Genomic DNA, 10,551 nt, shown 5'->3' with positions numbered 1-10,551 from the left:
GAATTCGCGGACAATGCGCTCAACACTTGTGAGGGTTGACTAGACTCTTTATCTCTAGCATCGAGTTATTTTGTGAGTAGATTGGCTTGGAAGCCTGACAACAGCGGTATTGTGGGAAACCGTAAGCCTGATGAGCTCACTAGGCCAGATACTTCAGTCTCAATATCTGCGGAATGAGAAGGGTTGCGGTACTGTTGGCTTCTTGTGGTTCACTACTGAACTGTTGGTCCACAGACCAGCACAGCAAGCGTTGGTCAACTATCAGCTGCTGTAAAGTCGCAAGGTCGTTCTAGCCCGTGGTAAACCGTAAGAGGTCTAAAGAGCTCTTCGTTGTTATCGGAGTCTATGGGGACACTGTCCGATCGGGAGATTGAACTAACATCTGTTTAGAAGAATAATCATCTCAACATTTCATCCTCAAATGTCTCGGTTATGCTAGATCATATCATATGCTAGAAAACATTGTACTCTGATTCCTCCAATTGGAGATTTCAAATGTAGCCCAATTCTTCTCCAACTAGTCTTTCCAAGGCAGTGTACGTCTTCCTTTTCCTCTGCTTCCCCCGGCGGGTACTGCGCCAACCATTCTCAGAGCTGCAGTGTTTTCATCCATTCGGACAGCATTACCTAGCCAGCGTAGCCGCTGTCTCTTAATTCGCTGAACTATGTCAATGTCGTCGTATATCTCGTCCAGCTCATCGTTCCATCGACTGCGGTATGCGCCGTTGCCAATACGCAAGGGACCACTTCCGCAGAACTTTTCTCTTGAAAACCCGTAACCAAACTAAAGGACTAGTTTGCATCTATATTGGCGGACAGACAGATGTATACAGCTAAAACGACTCAGCACGTTACATATATAACGGGTGATCCAAGTAGAGGTACTTTTTTCAATAGCCTTTTTCTGACAGATCACACGTGAGTCGAGGCAAGGTGTCATGTTGTTTTTGTTTAGTATTGTTTGGCGTTTCATCATGGAAAGACTTACGCCTGAACAATGTTTATAAATCGTTCAACTTTATTACGTTAACGTTCTGTAAAGAAAATGGTCGCATTTGGGACGAAGAGCAACCTGAAGAGTTTTAGAGAAAAAAAACGGTTCGGTGTGGTCTTTGGGGCGGTGGAATTATCAGTCCATATTTCTTTAAAAATAAAGCCGGTGATTTTCTCAATGGCGACCGTTATCATAACCGTCTATTTGATGCCTGCAATTGAAGTTCGCGTTCTCAACGACATTTGGTCTCAACAAGGCAGTGCCACTTCCAACACATCGCATCAATAGATGGATTTATTTAAAGAACATTTCGAAGAGCAGATAATTTCACGTTTTGGGTCGGTCGAATGACCACCAAGATGGTGTGCTATCACACCGTTAGACCTTTTCTCGTGGATATATGTAAAGTATAAAGTCTATGCAGACAATCCCTCTTCAATTCTGGCCTTGAAGCAAAAAATCACGCTTGTCATTCGCCAATTACCAGTCGAAATGCTCGAACAAGTCATCGAAAATTGGACACAACGGATGGACCAACTGAGACGAAGGCCAACATTTGAAAAAGATAACTTTCAAAAAATAAATGCCAAAGAATGTTCTTTCAAATGATAAGAAACATTTCCCACTAAATTTGAAATTTCTGTGTTTTTCTTAAAAATAGTAGGAAACCTCGAAATGGAACACCCTTTACTTTATAGAGTTTCCGTTGTTTTCTTCGGAGTGTTACGAACCTCTTGGCTAACTTAAATGTTGTGTATATGAAAGTCTTATTGGATATTAAATTCTTCTTCGCTATTTAAAGTAGGTGCTTTTAAAGAAGATTACAAAAATTATATTTCAATTCGCAGTCATTGACATTACCAAACTAATATTTGATGTGATTCGCTGCTGGATTACATTGTTTGCTTCCACACATTGTCTGCCAAAAAAATTATAATAAAGACACTATGATAGACTCTGGGCCGAACTTTTGCTAGTGATCCAGTGGGCTTCAAGGCGACTTCGGTCAATTAAAGGCTTCTTGAATGAATGAATATGGGGATACCAATACTGGTTGCAATCTCAGCGTTCCTTCAAACACTTTTTCATATAACTTTGAGTATTTAAGCCTTCTGGGTTTCGAACGCACAACGCGCCGAGTGGCAGTCACACACGAAAAGCACTAAACAAACGAAATATACCTTTTATGTGAAGTCTAGATTTGTTATGAATGAGTTTTGTTAGTTGTTATTTGCCACCGAATACGCTCGGTGGTGTCAATAAACGTTATTGGTTGAATTTGATTAGCGCCTAGACGAGAAAATCCCACTTAAGTGGCTCCATTTAGTCATATTTATTTGTGGTCTTTTGTGTTTATTTTGGGTAACAAGTAGCAGAGCCACGCTTGAGTACTCACTTCCGGCTAATCAAATTGAGATTTAAGCGCAGACTGAGCAACACTCATACACGCATGCAGTGCAAGCGTAAATTTCACGGTCATGGTTAATAGCCGTGGCTTTGCTGGCGGCTTAAGCGTTTTTGTAATTGTTGTACTCTCATCATTTGTTGTTAGCTCGTTGGCGCTTACGGCAAGGTCGCATACCAAAACATGGCATATACAAACAAACGTGTGTTCGAAATGAAGAAAGTTAATCATCTTAATGGTCACGATAAGCGGCGCCGAATGACGCGCTCGCCCAAACAGCTCTTGGCGCCCTACCGATTCCCAACGGCAGCAGCAGCAGAAGCGGCGACTAAAAGATTAACATAAATTTGTAATTATGTATTTTTTGTTTTATAGTTTGGTTGCATTTTGCGCTGCCCACGCTGCGCCTTAAACCAAGTGTGCGTGTGTTTTTTGGCGAAAAGTGGGCCAGAGCAGCTTGGCGCTCGGCGCTTTCATAATCAACCCAACAATTGACCATGAAGTCTTTGTTGTGGTGTGAAAAATAGTAAAAAAAAGTTGAGAGTCTTGTAAAATTGATCTCCGCTTTTGCCAAATAATCGACGAAAATCACGAAAAGAAAACAAGCTTTCGAACTAAAATATTTATGCAAAGTCACTGATCATTAAAGAGTTGGCGCGCAGCTCGATTGTGTCTTTGTCACCGGTTGCTTTGTTATTGTTTCGCATTTAAAATTTATCTTTTTTACTCTTGATTATTTTTTTCTAATTTTTTGTCTAATTTTTGGGTTTTGCCTTTTACAAAGTGTTAATAGTAGCACTCACTTATGTTTTGCCTATGCGTCACAACAACAACAGCAACGAAATGAAATGAAAAAAAAAAAAATTAATTAAAAAATTTTATTGCAAAATATCTCTCAACATGACGGATGTTTTTGGTGACCCATGTGAGGAAAACGGCTCCATCCTCTTCCAGACTGGATAAGGAAGTGAAGCAAATGGGTCTGGTAGGTAACTAGGGTAAGACGAAATATCTCCTGTGATCAAAAAGACAGTCGTCACACTCGCGACTTGGCTCCCACGTCACTGTTGACAGTCATAACTTCGAAGTCATAGATAATTTCGTTTATCTTGGAACCAGCATTAACACCACCAACAACGCCAGCTTCGAAATCCAACGCAAAATTCTTGCTAACAGGTGCTACTTCGGACTGAGTAGGCAATTGAGAAGTAAGGACCTCTCTTGACGAACAAAGACCAAGATCTACAAGTCACTCATCAACTCCGTCCTACTACGTGGTGTAAAGGCATGGACGCTGCCAACATCTGATGGGTCGACGTTCCGAGTTACCGAGACATATAGTAGTTCCTCGAATTAAGAGACAGCGGCTACTCTGGCTAGGTCATGTCGTATGAATGGAAGAAAACACTCCAGCTCTGAAAGTATTCGACACAGTAACCGCCGGGGGAAGCAGAGGAAAGGAAGAGCTCCACTCCATTGGAAAGAGCAGGTGAAGGTGGTGTTTACGCCAATAAAAAGAAGAAGTAGTGGTCATTTAAACTCAATCAAGTTTTCCCCTATCCTATAAAGCTCCATATTAGTCCAGGTTTGATCTTATGTCCAGCTTAGATGTCTATTATGTATGTATGTAATATTATGAATATGTTTCGTCTGAAAGCTCTTTTTACTTTTTGCTTGATCAGCAGAGAGTTTTCATGGACCCCTTGTGCTTACGTCTAGCCAGATTTTGATGCTTTGGATTGCTGCCGAAAATTTCAGAATCTTGGAAAAGGCCTTCAGTGATAATTGTTTGTTTGTCAAAGAGGGTCAAGAACGAGTTGACGACGAACCATAAAGGGACTGTTGCTTGAGAATCGACAGTTAACCGTCAGAGATCTTGCTGGCATGGTTGGATTATCGGAAGGAGTAGTGAAAACCATTTTGAAAGATTATTTAGCCTATGAAAATTTAAAGAAAAAAAATCACTAAATTTTTTCGATAAATAACGTCGCGTTAATGTCTGTGAAATAATGCTTCCCGATTACCAGGATGTCATGAAACGTATTATTACAGGCGATGAATCTTGAATCTATACTTACGACCTAGAAACAGACGATCAATCGGCCGCATATGTCGGCAAAGGTTAGCCGAAGTCGAAAAACTACGTTAAACCAGGTCAAAAATTATTATTATATTGACAGTTTTCTTCGATTATTGAAGTGTGTTCGCAGTACACGAATTTCGTCCGATCGGCCAAACTGTCAACAAAAAATACTATTAGAGTGTTATGCGGAATTATGAGCCGACAACTCTGGGGTTTTGTTCCACCATAATGCACCGGCGCATATTGTTGATTCTTTGTGCGGTTTTCGCCATATTTTCAACCGATATCGTGCCGCAACCACCCTATTCACCTGATTTAGCTCCTTGCGACTTCTGGCTCTTCAGCAACCTCAAACGACCGCTTCGGGGAAACTGTTTTGATTCAATTGCAGACATTAAACTTGAGTCGCTACGAGCACGGAAGGCTGTTCCGGAAATTGATGTTTCGAGGATTGGAAAAAACGTTGACACAAGTCTATTGTAGCCAAGGGGGATTGATTTGAGGAGGACGACACAGATTTTAAAGTATAAATTAAGAATTTTAAAATTAAGAACCAGGTTTTACTATTTTTTTAAATTAAATTTAAGTAGTATTATATAGAATAGGATTAGTGAAAAAATTGCACACCAGCTTAAATATGTTCGAAAAAAAATTTTTGCAATTCAAAATTTACGCTTTATTATAGAATTATCAAACTCATTATTACATTATTAAACATTTCTATATAAGTACATATATGTATATGTACATGTGTTTGCAGAGTGCTATTATATTTAATTTAGCGCATTTAGTTCAACAGCACAAAAGCTCTTTCGAGTGCGAAGGTGTGCTGCGTGCGCTGGCGCACATTGTGCCCGGCAACGAAATCGAATGATTGTGTGCAATAATGCTGGGATTTGAACTTGAAAATCATGCACTGTCATAATTTGCAAAGAGCAGCAACAATAACAACACACTTAGGTGATATACACCGAATTAGAAAAGGTTGCCAACATTACTTCACTTGGTTACACACACACACACACATACACTGACAGTTAAATGTATAATTTAAATGATGATGATTACGTTCGCCGCGCTGCCGTCAGCTACTGACCGCTTTGGCGCAACCGAGCTGACGAGTGCAGATGCCGCTGACCACAGCGATCAATAGCAATCGAACGGTCGAAGGTGTAACGTTTGCGCTTGCGCTGTGCAGCGAACTGATTTGCCACTAACAACTAACAACGAAACGCGAATGCGACAAAGATTAACTGTATTTGAAAATCTGTGGAAAATTTTGGTGTTGATAAAACAGTTTGAATGAGTGCATGTGCTGTTTATTAGTAAGAATATATTAATAAAAAAGCATACAAGTGAGAAATACCAACAAAAAAAGAAAAAAATTATAAAAAGTAAGTGTAAGATTTTTCAAAAGGATAAATTCATGACTAAAATGAAAATTTTATTTACGAGTTGGGCTAAAATTTGCTTACAAAAATGTGAATTATTTATAGCAATATAAAATAAGAACTAAAAGTGATTTTTATGCAGAGTTTAACTAAAGAAAAGTGATTTGAAAATAGATATAAAAACGGCTTAAAAATATTCTATTTTCAAAAACATTAAGTATAAATAACTAAATAATAAAATAAAATAATAAATAAATAATACGGTAAAAATAATTTATATAAAAATTAAATAAATAAAAAAACTTTAAAAAGGCAATGAAAATAAATATTGATTTAGTTTTATGTCGTTGAAATTAAAAAAAAAAAATTAAGTTACTTTTATAAAAATTTCTTAAAAAACAAAAATAAATTTTTATAAAATATTTTACAATAATTTTAAAATAGTGAAATTAAAAACAATATATATATAATACAACATATATAAAACATACAAAAAAATGCTCGAAATTAATGATAAAAATTTTGCGAAAAAAATGTAGAATCAAAAAGTTTTTGTGTATTAATATCCTTGATTTAAAAAAATCGAACAAAATATAACAAATTGTAAAAAATATTGTAAGAAACGTTAACTTCGGCTGCATCGAATCATACCCTTCAAATCAAAAATTAGGTTTTTATCAGTAAGTTTGTTTGCTATGATGTTCCGATATCGTCGGTTCGCGCAAATGAGCAGTTTTTGCTGAGAAAAAGGATAGAAGTCTCTGAGGAAAACTCTGCCATTGCGACACATTTTCGATAACCCCTCGGAAGAAAGACTCGCCCACGTTGGAAGGATCACTCCTTACAGGATCAAAAGTGAAAAAAATACGTGAAAAAAATCTTTCGTCCAAGTCTTTAAGAATTGTATCACAAAAACCTGTGTAAAATTTCATGAAGATCGGTTGAGTAGTTCTCGAGAAATTTTGCCAACCGACTTCAAAAACACAGTTGCGAGAAAACGCGTTTAAAGACGGCACACTTAGCCTAGTTATCCGCGAGCGCACAAGTTCTCTAAGCTGTATCTCCGAAACTATTACTTGGATCAACTTAATTGGTTACTATTCTAACACCTCTAGAATTTAATAAGACAATAAAAAAATGGGATTTTTTGAAACTTCGAGGTAGCGTTCCATTTTTCTGACTGAGAGATTAACATCTGTGCACCTGCGTCCAGGCCATTTTTCAGCGTAGCAAAACTGCTGTGTATTTCTGGATAATCCCCAATTTTTTCGCTCTCCAGCAAAACGCTAATTAAATTGTTCACGTTTATTGAGCCAACCAGGTCTTCTACGGCGGCGCACACATTTAAAAATTGTGTATTCCTCATCGTTTTCTATCGCGTGTTTGTATAGACAAAACGGCTCTTCGGTTCTTGCCATTTTATGGAGGTACTTTCTGAAATATCTGTGACTGGATAGCAGCTGTGTTGTGTAGAGGTCGACTCTTATTCTTCCATCTTCGTTGCCATGCGAGTATCGTATCTTTCTTTATTCGATCAATTATTTTCATCATCCTACGACAGAGACATACAATTTTGCATCCGAAATGATAAAAAAGGGCTTTATGAAAGTCGGGTAAAAATTGGACGATGGGTGTGGCACCGCACATTTCTAGGTTAAATCACACATCTCGATACGTAACATTGTTCTCATATTCTCATGTCACAGTGCGAAAATGAGCGAAATCGGCCAATAACCACGTCTACTTCTCATTTAGCAGAATTTTCAATTCTAGTTGATTCTTTAACTTTCCTGTACACAAATCAAGCAGCAATTAATATAACGGGATACAAATTTGTACGAATAATGGCTTTAAAGTATACCAACTTATGACCAAAAATTTTCCAAGTCCAACCACAACTATTCAAGTCGCTAGGTACCGTATATGTGGACCCCAGTATCTATAGTTGACTTTTGCCCGAAAATATCAGCCAATGTACGGATATACTACTATTCAAATTCAGAGAGAATCTATAACTGATAATAGTTTACCTGTGTATGAAAAATGGGTTGAATCGCATCAACACTGCCCTTAGCCCCTATATAACTAATATGCAGCTGTTGACAGCTAATTAGAAACGCTCCTTTTTTGTAGGTGGCTGATGAGTATAATGATACAAATTTTTGATATACCGTTATTTATATTCCTAAAAGTCTTGCATTGTTTGTGTTACCCTATTTACTACTAAATTCACTCTGTTTTGTAGTTGTGAGGTGAAAATTCTTTTAATTTTTTCCCAAATAGTAAATGCGTTACGATGTAGAAGGTGAATTAAGTGCGACAGCTAATTGGAAACAGTTTTATAAAGAATTAAAATTCCTCGCCGTGCTAATTTTTATTAATAATATTATTGATTTCCGGTAGGGGTGTGTTTCAAAGTGGTGGTTTAAAATAAATTAAAATGTATTATTCAAGTTTTTTAATGAGGAAACGCTGCAGCTGTACACCTAGCCTTCGCAGCTACATTTGTGACCTTTGTTGGTCTGGAAAGATGTGCCAAGAAATTTCGATAAAGGTCAAACTCTCAAAAAAAAAAAAAAATATTTGAATGTCCTTAAGCATATACAGAATTTTAAAACTATTTTCAATATTGCACGCAAAGAAAAAACACGAAAAACTGCAACAGTAATAGACCGCAGAATTAATAATATCTCGCGAAGAGACTAATAAAAAGAGTTCCACGTGACATTCTACATAAAATTCAAGGTGAATACAAAGTCCAAATATCCAAGAGAACAATTGCCCGGCGTTTGGTCGTATCTGGACTTCACGGCAGAGAAGCACGCAGGAATCCACTTCTGACTAAAATTCGTAGAAATGGCGCGCAGACTTTGCCAACTCTTATTGGTCTAAGACAACAAAGCAACGGAGGTATGTCGTTTGGAACGATGTAACAAAAATTAATTGCTTAGAACCTGATGGTCGAGAGTATGCTCGCCGTCCAATGGTTCGAGAATTTGATCCTCGCTATGTTCCACGCGTAGTTGAGTATGGTGGAGGATCAATCATGGTGTGGGGATGTTTTATCTGGAATCGTGTGGGTCCACTCCATAAGATTGATAGAATTTTAAACAAGTGGAAATACGTCAACATTCCTAAAAAATGTCATGTTGTCATGGGCTGAGGAAAATTTGCATGTTATAGGGAAGATAACAACTCAAAACATACGTCTAAGTTAACACAAAAGTTTTTTAACGAATCAATGTTGTGGAGTGGAAATCGTCCAGCCCAGACTTAAACCCTATAGAACATCTCTGGATGATGTTAAAAGAGCCGTATGTACCAAAAATATCCCAAATATGGTTGTTCTTTGTGATGAAATTAGAACGGCATCGCAAGCTACATCATTGGTGCGCTGTCAGAGTCTTATAACGTAAATTCGGAATCGATGTGAAGCAATATTGAAGTACGAGGTTTGACAATTAAGTAATGAGACTGACTTTATTGCCGCGCTTGTGGCAAACCGTGACCTTGAAATTCTCTTTCTCTTTTTCCCGCATCCCTCCCCTCTCCATTGATATATGTACCATCGCTCTAGCTTGTTTAGTTCGCCTGCTGCGTCAAGTTGAGTAGACGTGTGTTTGTAGTGTTCGTCACGAAAATGGAAAAACGAAATCAAGAGCAACGCGTCGCGATAAAATTTTGCGCCAGATTGGGCGAAACAGCTTCGGAAACGTACGCTAAAATTGTAAGAGTGTATGGTGATAGTGCTTTCGCCCGAAAAAAGCTCGCATGAGCAAGTCGAAGGTGAAAACGATGATTATTGCTTTTTTTGATAGCCGTGGAATCGTCCACAAAGAATTCGTTCCAGCGGGGAAAACTGTGAATCAAGTCTGCCATTGCCAAGTACTCGAAAGATTGCGAAAACGAGTCAACAGGGTGCGCCCAGACGTCGCTCGTAACTGGATCCTTCATCACGACAACGCGTCGTACCACACCGCCCTCAGCGTGTCCCAGTATTTGGCCTCTAAAGGGATCGCCGTGTTGCAACAGCCGCCTTATTCGCCCGACATGTCACCCTGTGACTTTTTTTGTTTCCTAAAACAAAATCGGTGGTCAAAGGAACCCATTTTGAGTCGATTACGGACAGCCAGGCGGCCGTGACGAGGGTACTCGCGGACATCCCAGTCGAAGCGTTCCACAAATGTTACGAAGCATGGAAAACGCGCTGGAATCGCTGTATAGCTGCCCAAGGGGACTACTTTGGGGATGGCAGAGTTGTAGTATAATTTTCAAATATACGGTTTTTATGGAATCAGTCTCATTACTTAATTGTCATACCTTGTAAAAGAGATAACCAACAAAATAGTAACTGAAAGTAAACAAGTTTTTGTAATATCATTATATTTTGTTGATAAAATATTTTCGTTTCTAATTAGTTGTCGCACTCAAATCGTTGGTTCCACATGTTTTTGTTAAAATCTTCAAAACAATAACGAATTTTAAACAAAATTTTTACTATTAGAGTTTAAGTTTAACATTGGTTTCAATAAAATAAGTGAAAATACAATAAATATACGTGATTTATTGGAAAGTAACATCATTTACTTCAAAATATGTGTCGTTTCTAATTAGCTCATCCCGCTGACTTTACTTCAAAGGATTGGTGTATGTGTGTGAGGTACTTTAATGGAACCCA

General features: G+C 38.1%; 1 protein-coding gene across 1 annotated transcript in view; it reads left to right on the top strand.

Moving 5' to 3' along the window:
• The first annotated feature begins 5,661 nt into the window (after nucleotides 1-5,661).
• LOC126751731 (glucose dehydrogenase [FAD, quinone]-like) overlaps nucleotides 5,662-10,551 on the top strand; it is a 17,711-nt gene continuing 12,821 nt past the window's right edge. The window contains exon 1 of the mRNA XM_050462237.1: nucleotides 5,662-5,876. The gene's annotated coding sequence lies outside the window, so the exon portion shown is untranslated. The remainder of the gene's footprint in view (nucleotides 5,877-10,551) is intronic.

This window comes from Bactrocera neohumeralis, chromosome 2 (assembly GCF_024586455.1).
Source record: "Bactrocera neohumeralis isolate Rockhampton chromosome 2, APGP_CSIRO_Bneo_wtdbg2-racon-allhic-juicebox.fasta_v2, whole genome shotgun sequence".
In the NCBI taxonomy this organism is placed as follows: domain Eukaryota; kingdom Metazoa; phylum Arthropoda; class Insecta; order Diptera; family Tephritidae; genus Bactrocera; species Bactrocera neohumeralis.
The sequence above is the reverse complement of the archived record's forward strand: the minus strand, read 5'-3'. Positions and strand labels throughout refer to the sequence as shown.